The sequence below is a fragment of the Octodon degus genome, unplaced genomic scaffold, assembly GCF_000260255.1.
Source record: "Octodon degus isolate 3935 unplaced genomic scaffold, OctDeg1.0 scaffold00013, whole genome shotgun sequence".
NCBI lineage: Eukaryota > Metazoa > Chordata > Mammalia > Rodentia > Octodontidae > Octodon > Octodon degus.
Genome location: NW_004524589.1, coordinates 7755485 through 7768314, shown reverse-complemented (window position 1 = coordinate 7768314; position 12830 = coordinate 7755485). Strand labels below are relative to the sequence as shown.

The 12830-nt window shown below is 35.3% G+C and overlaps 1 pseudogene; it reads left to right on the top strand.

Annotated features, from left to right (window-relative positions):
• Window positions 1-4882: 4882 nt before the first annotated feature.
• Window positions 4883-12830, top strand: part of LOC101570735 — a 35468-nt pseudogene continuing 27520 nt past the window's right edge.

The following is a 12830-nucleotide window of genomic DNA, read 5'->3' as shown; positions in this document are numbered from 1 at the left end:
GTTCACTAAGGCTTTGATTGAGACTGGGCATGGTGGGGCACACCTCTAATCCCAGCACTTTGGAGGCTGAAAACAGGAGGATCACCACAAGTCTGTGCTATGTAGTGAGACCCTGTAGACCCTGTAGACCATGTACTAAAAATATGTTTAAAAAAGCATATACCAGGTAATATTTAAAGCCACAGAGACAAAATAAATAAATGAAAAGCCTTAATAAAGAATGGGCGAACAAATATGTTTTTCAGTAAAGCATTGCATATGATATGTAATTTAATGAGGACGTATTCCTTAGGGTCTTGGGCTAATTAACTAGTAAAGAGTAATATACCAGTGTACATCTAGAATACAAATCATTAGTTTTCAGAATTTTCACATAACATTTTTTTCAGATTTTGTCTTTATATAAAATTTACACATCTCATTTTGTGCTTTGCCTACATTGCATTTTCAATATAGTATTCAATAAATAATAACTATATTAAATATACCATTTGTAATTGCCAATCTATGTTGACTATCTGGTCTGAGTTTATCAAGGCTCTTAGCCAATGTGTGCACATTTTTCTTATCTGTTTTTTTGTTTGTTTGTTTTTTTTGTACTGGGTATTGAACTCAGACCCTTGTACTTGCCAGGCAAGTGCTTATTCGGCTGAGCGGTATCCCCAGCCTGTATTTTCTTGTTAACTTATGCTCTACTTGTGTTTCTTTTAATTTAATCTTTCTGTTTGTAGTAAAATTATCTCTGAGGTATATATGCTTTACATTCAGAAATGCCCATGCTTGTCTTTCTTTCTGATAAGTCTTAAATATAATCTTTGCTTTTTGGACTATGATTTTATATTAATTATTCTATGGTTATTATCAATATAACAGGCTTCTAATTCCTGACTTTTATGTGGATAGCTCTGCTAGAAGTTACTATTTTATGCATCTCCTTTGTACCATGGTCTGGAGAATTTGCCTCTTAAAACTAAGCAACATTCCACTGTTACTTTGATTGGATGTCTGTGACTTGCAAGGGAAAAATTGTTTTTGGTATCTTTACTAAGGTTCACTCTTAAGTATTCCCCCATGTTTTCAGATCATGATGAATGAATTTTAAAACTTTCATTTGACTCTATATTTTGAAGAATGCGTATTTCTTTATATTCCAAATGTACAAAAGCATTAATTTTTTTCTATTTCTTCTAATTATTATAAGTTTCTACCAGTTTCATAAAGGAATAATTCTCTTTACATTTTATCGCCTAAGATTTTAAGGCAGAAAAGATGGGCCTAGGTAGTTGTTACAGTGAGTCTTATTTGTATTTTCTACTGTAGTGAATTCTAACTCATGATCAACTTGCTACAGCCAGCTGAATTAAGCTAACATGGTGCTGGATGTGGGAGGCCAACTCGAGGATTGTTGCCAGCAGCATAAAGGCAGAACAGGAGAAGCTACAGGAGCAGTTAGGGATGCTGCTTGGAGAAGCTGTGGAAGCTGCTTGTTCTCTTTGGCTGTTCTGCTGGAGGACCTTGTCATGCTGACTTTCCCAATGATCTTTGGAGGATATTTGGTACTCATCTTAAGCATCACTTTCTAGCTCTGGACAGGAAGATGGTGCACTGCTCAGCCTCATGGAGAAGCTTGTCACATTGGATTTCTTGATGGGAACTCACTTTTCCTCATTGCAGGAAGAGGTCTGGACCTCACTGCTGCTGAAGATAGCTCTAGTAATTTGCAGAGTAGTTCTGTTGCTTATCTTGAGCACTGCTTCCTGGCTCCGGTTCAGATCCCTCAGCTAGCACAGATCCTTCATCTTGCTGGCATAGACCTCCCAGGTTCTACCACTGAACCTTGAACTTTTCCAGCACAGATCCATGAGGGGACCACAATGAGACTTTGTTTGGGCTCTAGATCTCTAGTTGGACTTGTGGGAGACATTGTTATGAGCTTTAGGTTTTCACCTGGTGTCAGGTAGTATATTAGGACCTAGGCCCTTAGTTGGAGTCTTTAGTGTTGATGTGTGTTAGATTCCTGCACTTCTTGTATATGATTCTTGGGTGATTCATTATAAAATAGTACTATAAAATGCGTCCTGTATTATATTGCTGGAGATGCAAGAACTCCAAAACAAGATACCTACCAAATACCATTTCAGACATTGTTTTGGAAGCTGGCAATGTGGGCTATAAATAATACTCACCAAGAGAATAACTAGACTTGGTGGCACACACTTGCAATCCCAGAACTTGGAAGGTTGAGGCAAGAGAATTGCTGCAAGTTTGAGATCTTGCCTTAAAAAGACAAAAAAAATTTACCAAGAGAGAAGCAGAAGCAAAGGAAAATTTATTAGGAATGAAATATAGCAGCAGCTGAGATACAATGAGCTTTAGAGTTCCAGTTGAAGGTGATATCTGTCTTTAAAAGAGAAAACACAGGCCAGAAGGAGGTAGTGTGTTGTCCTATTGTAAACATAGTCAACCTCCTGCCAACCATGTTGGCACCAGAAGATCACCACTTGACCCTCTAAACCACACTAATTACATATGATCTTGGTAGCACCCAGTCTTGGTTTGTTTTAATAAGACCCCTTTATTCAACACAGGTATGAATAGTTGGTATCATATATACCAATGCAAAGTAAGCTTTTGTTGAAATTTCTTCTTATGTTTAGTTGCAGACCCCAGAAGGATTACTGGAGGAAAAGCATACAGCAGTGTACCAATGCCTATTATGATCCTCTAACATGCTTCTGTTTCATAACCAGATTTAACTTAGTAACATCTATGCTCTGAATCTATTTTTGTGCAGCATCCAATAGTTTCATTTCACATATGTAAAAGGTTAACAACTTTTCTATCACTGACTATGAGTTTGAGGATAGTTGTTTTCTCTCTGACCATGGTTCTAAGATGGAGTTGATAAGATATTAATCTTCAGTTTGCTTTGCACTTTTCTCAAAAGTTTGACATAGATGCACTTTCAAGTCCACCTTCCATATAGCTGATTAGAAAATGTCTCAGTTACTTTTCTCTCATTGCTGAGACAAAATACCCGACATTCAAAATCAAGGAAGGAATATGTTTTTTTAGATCACAGTTAGTGGAGATTTAAGCCCATACTTGGCTGGCTCCAAGGCAGAGGAGCATATGGAAGAGGGTAGCAGTTCATGGTGGCTGAAAGACACCTGAAAGAGCAACAGGAGGATCAGTGGGTGTGGGAGGTAACATGCTTCTCTCCCTTATACTGTGCTCAGGCTATTCAGCCCAGGGCAGGTGGAGCACTCACACCCATGATCCTAGCAGCACTCACCAATTTCCCAGCACTGGATCATGAATTATTCATAAACTTTAGAAGCCTGCCTCAATGACTGCAAGAGGCTTTGAGGGGACTGCTAGACACCAACCATAACACAGTCCTCAATTAAACTGTCACGTAATGAAGAGACAGTTCATTTCTGATAAGAATCATCATGTTATGCATTTTATTCTGATTATACCTACAGCTGAATAATGTATATTTACTAATAAAATTCATAGTTAATGTATATATACCTAAAACTCATGAATTCAATTTTACTATTTACATATATTTATAAGAAAGAAATGGAAAATATTTTCATTGATAGATTATTTAATATCAATGTTAAATCACAGCATAAGGTTAAATATCTGATTTATTAATATATATATACATATATACATATATATGTATATATATATATATATATATATTCCTTTTTGCAGTCATGGACAGTAAAATATTAGTAGCTTATTGTAGAAATCATCAATTATTTTGGTGAATAAGAGTTATCTACAGAAATATCTTTTTTTATTTGTGTATTTGGTACAGGGTCTCACTACACAGATCAGACTCACAGTAATCCTCCCATTTTCCACATCCCCAGGGCTGAGATTGCAGGTGTATGCCACCATGCCTGTACTTTGTTGCCAGCTCAGCATGCCCCAAGGGTGGGGCCAGCACAGCATGCAAGACCAGGGATTGAACCCTGGTCAGTTCACTTGCTAAAACAGGTGCTTAGTCCACTGCACTATCTCACTGGCCCAAAAATATTATCTTCTGATCTATACTTTTTCCACAATAAAGTAACAGAAAAATTTTCTTAGTTTTTAAAAAATTCTCGATTCACTTTAACATCAAATAAATGGACACTACAGTAATTAGTTTGACAAGCACTAAAGACCACAAATTTTCCATTGTCAGGTTCTGAGGCAGTCTTTTTACTTAGAGATGGAATTTAATAAATTACTTAGATGACTGTTTTGTTCCATAATTACAAGGACAGTATTCAGGGGTGTGGATGCTGTCTGCTTTGAGGTTTTGCAGAGAAACAATACCATAGAGGACATGGTTTATAAGATCATTATAGAATCACCCAAAGAATCCTATACAAGACTGTAGGAAATATGTCAACACACCAAACATTAAAGAATCCAGCTGAGTCCAGTCTAGCCCATAACAGTGCCTTTTACAAATCCAAGTGGAGATCTAAAGCCCACAACAGTGTGTCAAGTAGTCCTGATTCATGGATCTGCACTGGAAAGGTCCAAAGGTGAGTGGTGGGAGCCACAAATTCTATACCAGTGAAATGAAGGATCTGTGCTAGCAGGCTGAGGGAGCTGAACTTGAGCTAGGAAGCCATGCTCAATGTAAGCACCAGAGTTCTCCCCAGAAGCACCGCATTCATCATGCACAGTAGTGAGGTTCCAAGAACTCCTCCAGCAATAAAGAAAGTTGAGCTCCCATCAAGAAAGCCAACGTGACAAATCTCTCCAGGAGGCTAAGCATTGCACCACCTTCCCCTCTGGAATCAGAAAGTGATGCTCAACATGAGTACCAGAGCTCCCCTAAAATGAGCCATAGCCATTCTCGGTGACCATGAAAGTCCCAAGCTTCTCTTCCGATAAGAACAAACAAGTTCACCTGGAAAGCCAATTTGACAAGGTCATCCAGCAGAATAGCCCAAGAAAGAGCCAGCAGCTTCCAAAAGCTCCAATCGCCTCTCCAAACTACTTCCTTAATGGCCCCTCAGGAGCTTCTTCAATTCTGGCTCTTATGCTGCTGGCAGCAATCTTCAGGTGGTCTATCTTCAACGGGCACCATGCTAGTTCAATTCAGCTGGGTGTAACCAGTTGACTACTGGTTAACAATCCACAACAGGTGCTGACAGATGACTCCTTTAGTAAAGCTATTAGCTGACACTATTCATTAAAATGATCCTGTACAGTACTTCCTACAGTATATTTCATATATTTGGCCTTTCTATCTCTTTAAAAATGTCCAATACTTCAAAGTTACAATAAATTTTTAATTTCTCTGTACCTCCTGTGACTGCCAGCTTTTAAATTATACAGAGCTTGAAACATTGAATAGGTTTGACCATTATTGGACCTATTTTTTTCCAGTGGCTTGTTACTTCTGCAGAGATTAAAACCACCTCTTGTGTGTTTTACATATACATTTTAATTTGATAAGTTATATTAATGACATTGTTCACATGGTGCCAAAGTGTTTGGTTTCATTTTTCTCCTAATCTAACCCCTTGCTTCCTCTGAATGAAATACCTCTATGAATCAATCATTCTAAGAAATATACCTGGTATAACACAACCAAAGCAAATCTCTATTTCTTTACAAATATGTATTTATTAAACTATTGGGCCTGGTGAGATAGCTCAATAGATTAAGTGCTTGCCTGGCAAGTGCAGAATCTTGAGTTCAATCCCTGATACTGCAAAAAAGAAGGTCTGTTGCTAATTTTTATATTAAAGTATGAAGTAGAAAAATAAATAATGCAAGTTATTGATTTGTAATATTAGAAATATATGAATAAGAAATATCAAAGACCAAAAGGAAAATAGAGTAAGAATTTTAATACCATGCATCTAACATAGACAGTTACATTAAAATGATCAAATACAAGCAATATATTCTTTCTATATGAAAAATTTGATGAAAAGCATCCATGTGTTAAATCACACTTTCTGTCATTCTCTAGATAAAAATGAATACTTTCCACTTCTACTTTGTGCTCTCTGCACCTCTGTCCTTCAATTCTGTCATATTACATTTCATATTTTTCTGTTTCTCAATGTAGCGTTGATCCTTTTCATTTTCCTCCCTTTAAAATCTGTTAAGTTTTAGTTCATTTTGCTTAAAATTAATAGCTATTACCATTTTTTGATTTTCAAATCTCTTTATTTGTCATTCATTCTTGTTAAAATAGTTTAATGATGTCACATGTGTTTTTGTTAACACTAAAAAATTAGATATGTTACTTAAAATGAAAATGGCAGAGAAATGCACTGATTTTCCTACTCCTGTACTGATGGTACTAATTGTAGAGTTGTCATTTTTGTATGGAGGGTTACATTCTATGTAGTTACAATTTCTCAGAAATTACCTGAGAAGAAAATTATACACATAAATAAACATTTTCTACAAAGTATATTATTAAACATCATCATTATCATCATTATTATTATTATTATTATTATTATTAAACATCTTAATGCATTTGGAAATTGTTAAATGTACAACAACAAAGAATTTAAGAACTAAAGCAAAGTCCATTCATTTTAAACTCGATTTTTCAAAGCAATTTTTAATAAAGCATATTTTATAACATCCTATTAATACGTTTTTCCTTCTAAACCACTTACACTTTGCGTTCTTTGAAGATATCATTGATTGATCAAAAATATCTGTTTTAAATGATAAATTCTAAGCTACAGTTTAGTTATAAGAGGTTAGAAACACCTATAGTGACAAATTTCAGAATTTTTCAGCCAATTACAAATTGAAGATGTGCTTCCTACTCATACAAATTATGGTAGAAACCAGTCAGTAATCTTGCCTCTATTTCCATCATTTATTTTTTTAACAAGCATAAAAACATAAAAATGTTTTACAACTAATGAAGGAGCATGTGATTTTCTATGACATGTACATATCAACTAATAGTTAAATCAGTGTTTTAGTTGCTTTCCCTTCACTAGAACATCTACAAGTAAAAGGAGAAGAGCGTTTGACTCAGAATTTCTAGTAGTTGAAGTCTAGTAGTTGAAATTCAAAGTAAGGTGAGTCCCAGGCATAAACAGCACGTTGGAAATGCCTGGTGGAGGAAAGACAGTTATCACATGACAGCCAGAAAGCAGACAAAAAAAGGAGAAGCTGAAACTGGGATAAGTACTTGTGGGTCCTGTCCAGATGAGTCACTTATAATCAGGCCCACCTCATAAAAACACGTTTACTTCTGAACTCATGGATAGATGAATCCATCAATGAGCATAAGGCCTCCATGATCAAAATCACCTTCTCACCATGGAAACCTTTTTTTTTTTTTTTTCCGCCTGTTCACAACCTCCCAAGAGCTGAGGTTACAGGTGCGCACCACCACACCCAGTCTCAATAATAGTCTCAGAGCACCCTGGCAGCATGGCCCACATAGCAGGCCCAGGGATCGAATGCCCACCCGCTGCACCTGCTTGCAGGTGCTTTAATCTGCTGAGCTATTTGGTCAGCCCTACCAACATGGGAGCCTTTTGGGAGACATTTTATTTTTGTTTTTTGCTTTTTTGTTTGTTTTGTATTTGGTACAGGGTCTCATGTCTCAGCTCAAGTCATAGTCAACTTTCTGTTTTCAGCCTCCCTAGTGCTGGGATTACTGGTGCATGCCACCACACCTGACACACCTGGTCTTTGTGAGTAGTTCAGTGTGCCCAGGGGTGGGGCTGGTGTGCCAGGGACTGAATTCCTGATCCCTGTGCTCGCCTAGGAAAGTGCTTATTCAGCTGAGCTATCTCATCAGCCCTTGGGAGACATTTTAGATATACAAGATATTTGCTCATATCCTTTAAAAGACTTGTGTTCATTTTATAATACAAAATACATTGAGTGCATCTCTAATTGCTGCCAAATTTATAACATTTTCATCATTGCTGAAAAGTCCAAGGACTAAGTCATCTCTAAGAATCCAGATTAAATCTTAATTTTGAGTCCATGATAAATAAAGAAGTTAAACAATTGCAACATACAACAGAGGGTATACCGTCCCATCCCAACAGAGAGGAGACAGGGGATAGAAAGGAATAGGAAAACCTCCAGACCAAACCCAGCAGGGTAAACATTAACTTCTATATTTTCATATTTGGCATTCAAAGTTGGTTATGGTTAGATGTGAAGTCCAAGAGGTTTTGGTTTGGATAAAACCTTCATAGGGCTTTATCCCTATAATCTTGCTGGTTCCAACCCACATGGCCTCTTTATTTCATTTTCCTCATGTAACCTTCCTCAGCAGGCACACCACATTGCTTGTATATCCAACTTTTTGTGTTGTCCAATGCTTTTCAGTCTCACTTTCATAGCTTACACATTGACCTATCGGATGCGCACAGCCTAGGTTCACAGGTCTTCTCTTGAAATCTGAACAGAAGTCTCTGTGACACCATAACTGTTGCATTCTGCATTCCTATAAAACCAGCAACATATGGATGCTGTCAGGGTCTGGCCCCAGCTCAAGCAGTAGCTAAGGCATTTTGGTTAATGGAAATGGTGGGGTCTAACTGCTTGGATAGATGACCATGGGAAAATGATTCCTGGAGAATCAATTCTCTAGGAAACCCCTGGGGAGCAACAGACCCTGGGGCAAATGGTACTGCTGTTTTACAGCCTTGATCCAGTAAATTGTGGGGTCTTTCTGATTCCACAGATGACTTGAACAATTCTTTCCTATTGTTCAGATGCCAAGTATTTGCCTTCATTTTAATGTTAATCTTTGTACCAACCATGCTTTTCCTGTCTCCAGCTATTCATGCATTTTATGTATTTTCATGCATAAAACTGAAACCGTTTCACATCTTCTTTTTGTTACTGATTTTACTGTAGATTTTGCTAAACACAGCCAACAGCACCTATGCCACAACATGAACAATGGGCTGACTTGAAATTTCCTCCCTCAGATTAATTAATTTCACACCTTTAAAACCAGTCTCACACAGTGTTAGACATAGACAAAATGTAGGCATGTTCATTGCCAAAATATAACATGCATGACTTCTTGTAAGTCATAGAGTTCTCATTACCATAGGAAATCAAACAAGCGTGGACTATATTGTCTGCATTCTTATCTGCATTCCTGTTTTCTGAGTTCTGAATAGAATGTCTCATTAATTTCAATGTATAGCATTTTAAGTTCACTCTAACTTGTACCCCCAAATCTTTCCATTTTCCTCTCCTAAAGCAGTTCCAAGTTTCTAAACCACGTGAAGAAATACATTCTCATCAACAGCTGCACTTGTGTCTGTCACTTTTCAGTCACTAGGACAAAGCATCCAACATCTGCCACTTAAATAGCAAAATGTTTATTTCCTCATAATTATCCATGACTTAAGTCCAAAATCAGCTAGTGTTAAAGCAGAAATTGCAAGGTGAAAGCACCTGGAAAGAACCAATGTTCATACCATGGTACTCAAGAAGCAAAGAGGAAAGGTAGAAGGTGAGGACAATAGCACCCATCTTGAAGTTGTGCTCCTGATGACTCACTTACAGCTAGATGCTACCTCCTGACAGCATGTTGAGATACTGAACTCATAATTAATGAATCCACTAATTAGAATACAACTTCCAGCTTCTGATCAGATTCTAAACACATGAGACTTTGTGGGTACATTGCCAATGCAGACTAAAATAATCAAGTAAACTTATCTGTATTTATTACCCCAAATATGGGGAGTACTTGTCTACTGTTAATGAGATCCTAGATTTGAGACAACACCCTGAAAAACTAATCTCAATTTTCACTCCAATCCATACTATCCAGAATATTCTGAGGAATATAAGGACAAAGCCTGAACATTTCTCTGGATATTTTCACAGAGGATAATAAGAAATGAACCATAATGCTTCTGCTCATGTATTTTATAATTAATTGTCCTCACTACCTAGTTGCAATGTTTGTCAAAACAGATTATCTTTCTTTGATGTTTAGAAAGGGCAAGGGGAGTATACATTTTCTGATCTATATGGTACATATATCTCTATGTGTTAGCACACATATCTATTTTCTTTGTACTTCATCTTTTTTAATTAAAATTATTTAGCTAGTACATAATGATCTAAATTTCATACACACTAATATGTAATCTATATGGTTATATTATATAATTTACATATATAGGTACAGGGATGGTATAATTTTGAAACAAATTTAACCATGTAAGTATATTCTTGAATAATAATTATTTCCACATGAAAATAATGTTCAAAATCCTGTCTTCTAGGTTTTTTTTTTCCTACAACTCAAGACCTGGTGCTTGCCATGCAAGCATTTATTCCACTGAGCTATTTCCCTGGCCCCATATATTCTAGTTTTTGAAGTGCAAAGATGCTTACTATTACCAGTAGTTATGCTAAATATTGGAGTGCCTGCCAGACAGCTCAGTTGTTTTAGCGCTTGCTTATACAAACACAGTGAGGCACAGGATACCGCGGTTCAATCCCTAGCTCCACATGCCTTACCAGACTCACCCATAAGGCAAAGTTAAACCTTCATCCTAAGCATTCATTAATCTTCGCTTTTCACCAAAAATTTCCTATTGGAACTTAATCTGACCAAATAATATTTGAAATGTTAATTCCAAAAATATGTAGTAAGATTTTCTCTTTTATGAACATTGAATAGTTTATAACTGAAAATTTGATACAAGTTAAATAAAGATATTCAATAACTTCTGCCTGGTAAATTGGTACTTCTAAGTGATTATGTGTCTATCTAAAATAAACAGAATTATTAATAATGAAATAAGATTGAATTTAATAAAAATTAATATTGAAATAATGCATAAACAAATTAATAAAAGCTAAAGACAATATTTTTATATTTGGAAATGAATATTTATAAACATTGAGAACAAACACTGAAATGGTATTGCGAGTAAATTTGCTTGATGAAGAATTTATAAAACTACTTCATCCTACATTAAATGTCAAAATAAACTCATATCAGGTGGATTTTAATGTTTATGCATCTACAAGTATTTCCTATAACTAGAAGCTTTAATTAGACTAATTTGAATGTATTGGTTAAAGTTCATTTCTCCTAGAAATAAAGCCAAGATATAGGGCCCAAAATTAAGAATATAGAGCATAAGTGAGAAAATTTTAACTTTCAAAAATATATATATTTAATTTTTAAATTTGGCCAAGGTATAAATATTTCCCATGAAACTCTGGGTTATCTATTCTTTTGGAAAAATAGTAAAGAACTTAGAATTTAAAAAAGACATTATTCAACTGGCAGATTTTCATGGTAAGATGTGTTGCATTACCCTTCCCTTAATAAAAATACTGTTATCTTGTTTATTTTTTTAATATAGAAGAGAAATAATTTAGTGGAAGATGATATGCATCTATATTATGATAAACTTGCATTTGTAATCTTTTGGGAAAGTGATGATTTTTAAAATGAATAATTTTGAATCATGCTTTAGGAGATAATGAAGAAAAACAAAAGACTTAATGATGCTTTAACCAAAATATGTATATTAATGTATTATCCCAGGTTATCAGAATATAAAACAGCGACAACAAAAACCTGTGGCTTATGGAATGTTTCTTCATAGCAATAGTACTTATCTTCTAGGAGTTTCCAGTGCAGTTAAACAGATACAATTAGTTTATATAATTAAATAGAAATGAATAGCATACACTGATGTATAGGATGATATTTTAAAATGTACATAATCAGAAAAACATGGATTTTATATGGATAGAAATAATTAGAAATTTAGAACTCAAAATACATTTTGATCGTTTGTATATTTAAATATCATTTTAGTTATTATACATGCATGCATGTGTTCTACAAATGTTTATATATGTGCTTATATGTGTATAAATGATTTACATATACATATGTATATTTGATTATTTTAAATGGTTACATAGGTGAGTATTCTCTATGTATATCATGAGGCATGAAATATTTTGTACGTTGCATAAGGAAACACAGATGCAAACTATCCATATACATAAATATCTCACTTAAACAACTACCCATATTACAAATGTATGTATACATATTATTTTAATATGATCATGATACTTTGTCATTTCTTTTCCCAGTACAGGAAATTGAGCTCAGCCCATTGTGCTTGTCAGGCAGGAATCGTTGTTTTTAAATAATGACAATATGAGACAGTGCTCACTAGATATAAATTTAATATGATTTATGTATATATTGGTAGTTACAAGTTGGGCTGAAAATGTCTGCCTGGGGAATCCTAAGTAGAGAAGAGTGAAAAGAGTACCCCTATGTTGGAGATATTAAAGTCAAAGATCTGATTTTCCATTCACAAGTCAAAAGCTTTAAGCTCACTATAAAGTCTTGCCCAGTTCCATACCAGGAGACAGAAGAGTCTATACTGGAGAACTAGAAGATGCACATCCAAGGCAAAGGTGAGGACCAGGGCTCCTCCAAAGAAACAGAAGATACATTTCCTTCATTATTTCTCTTATTCCATTTATCCTACAAGCCCTTTGGTTGGCTTCACTCAAGCTGACTGGTAGGGTCCACTTGAGTCTTCAGTAAATTCCTTCACCAAACCTGCAACTATTCTAATTCAATTAGTTGGGCAGTTCTTAGTTGAGTTGACACAACTGTTAACTATCACAATGACTAAGTAGATTTTAACAAGATAGAAACTTTTATTCTTCCAAATATCCAGTTTTGAAAATCTTTGAAAATGTAAGATGTAATTTCAAAGTGAAAATAAGCACAATATAACATGTTAAATTTATAGATGATAAATATATAAGGATATATATAG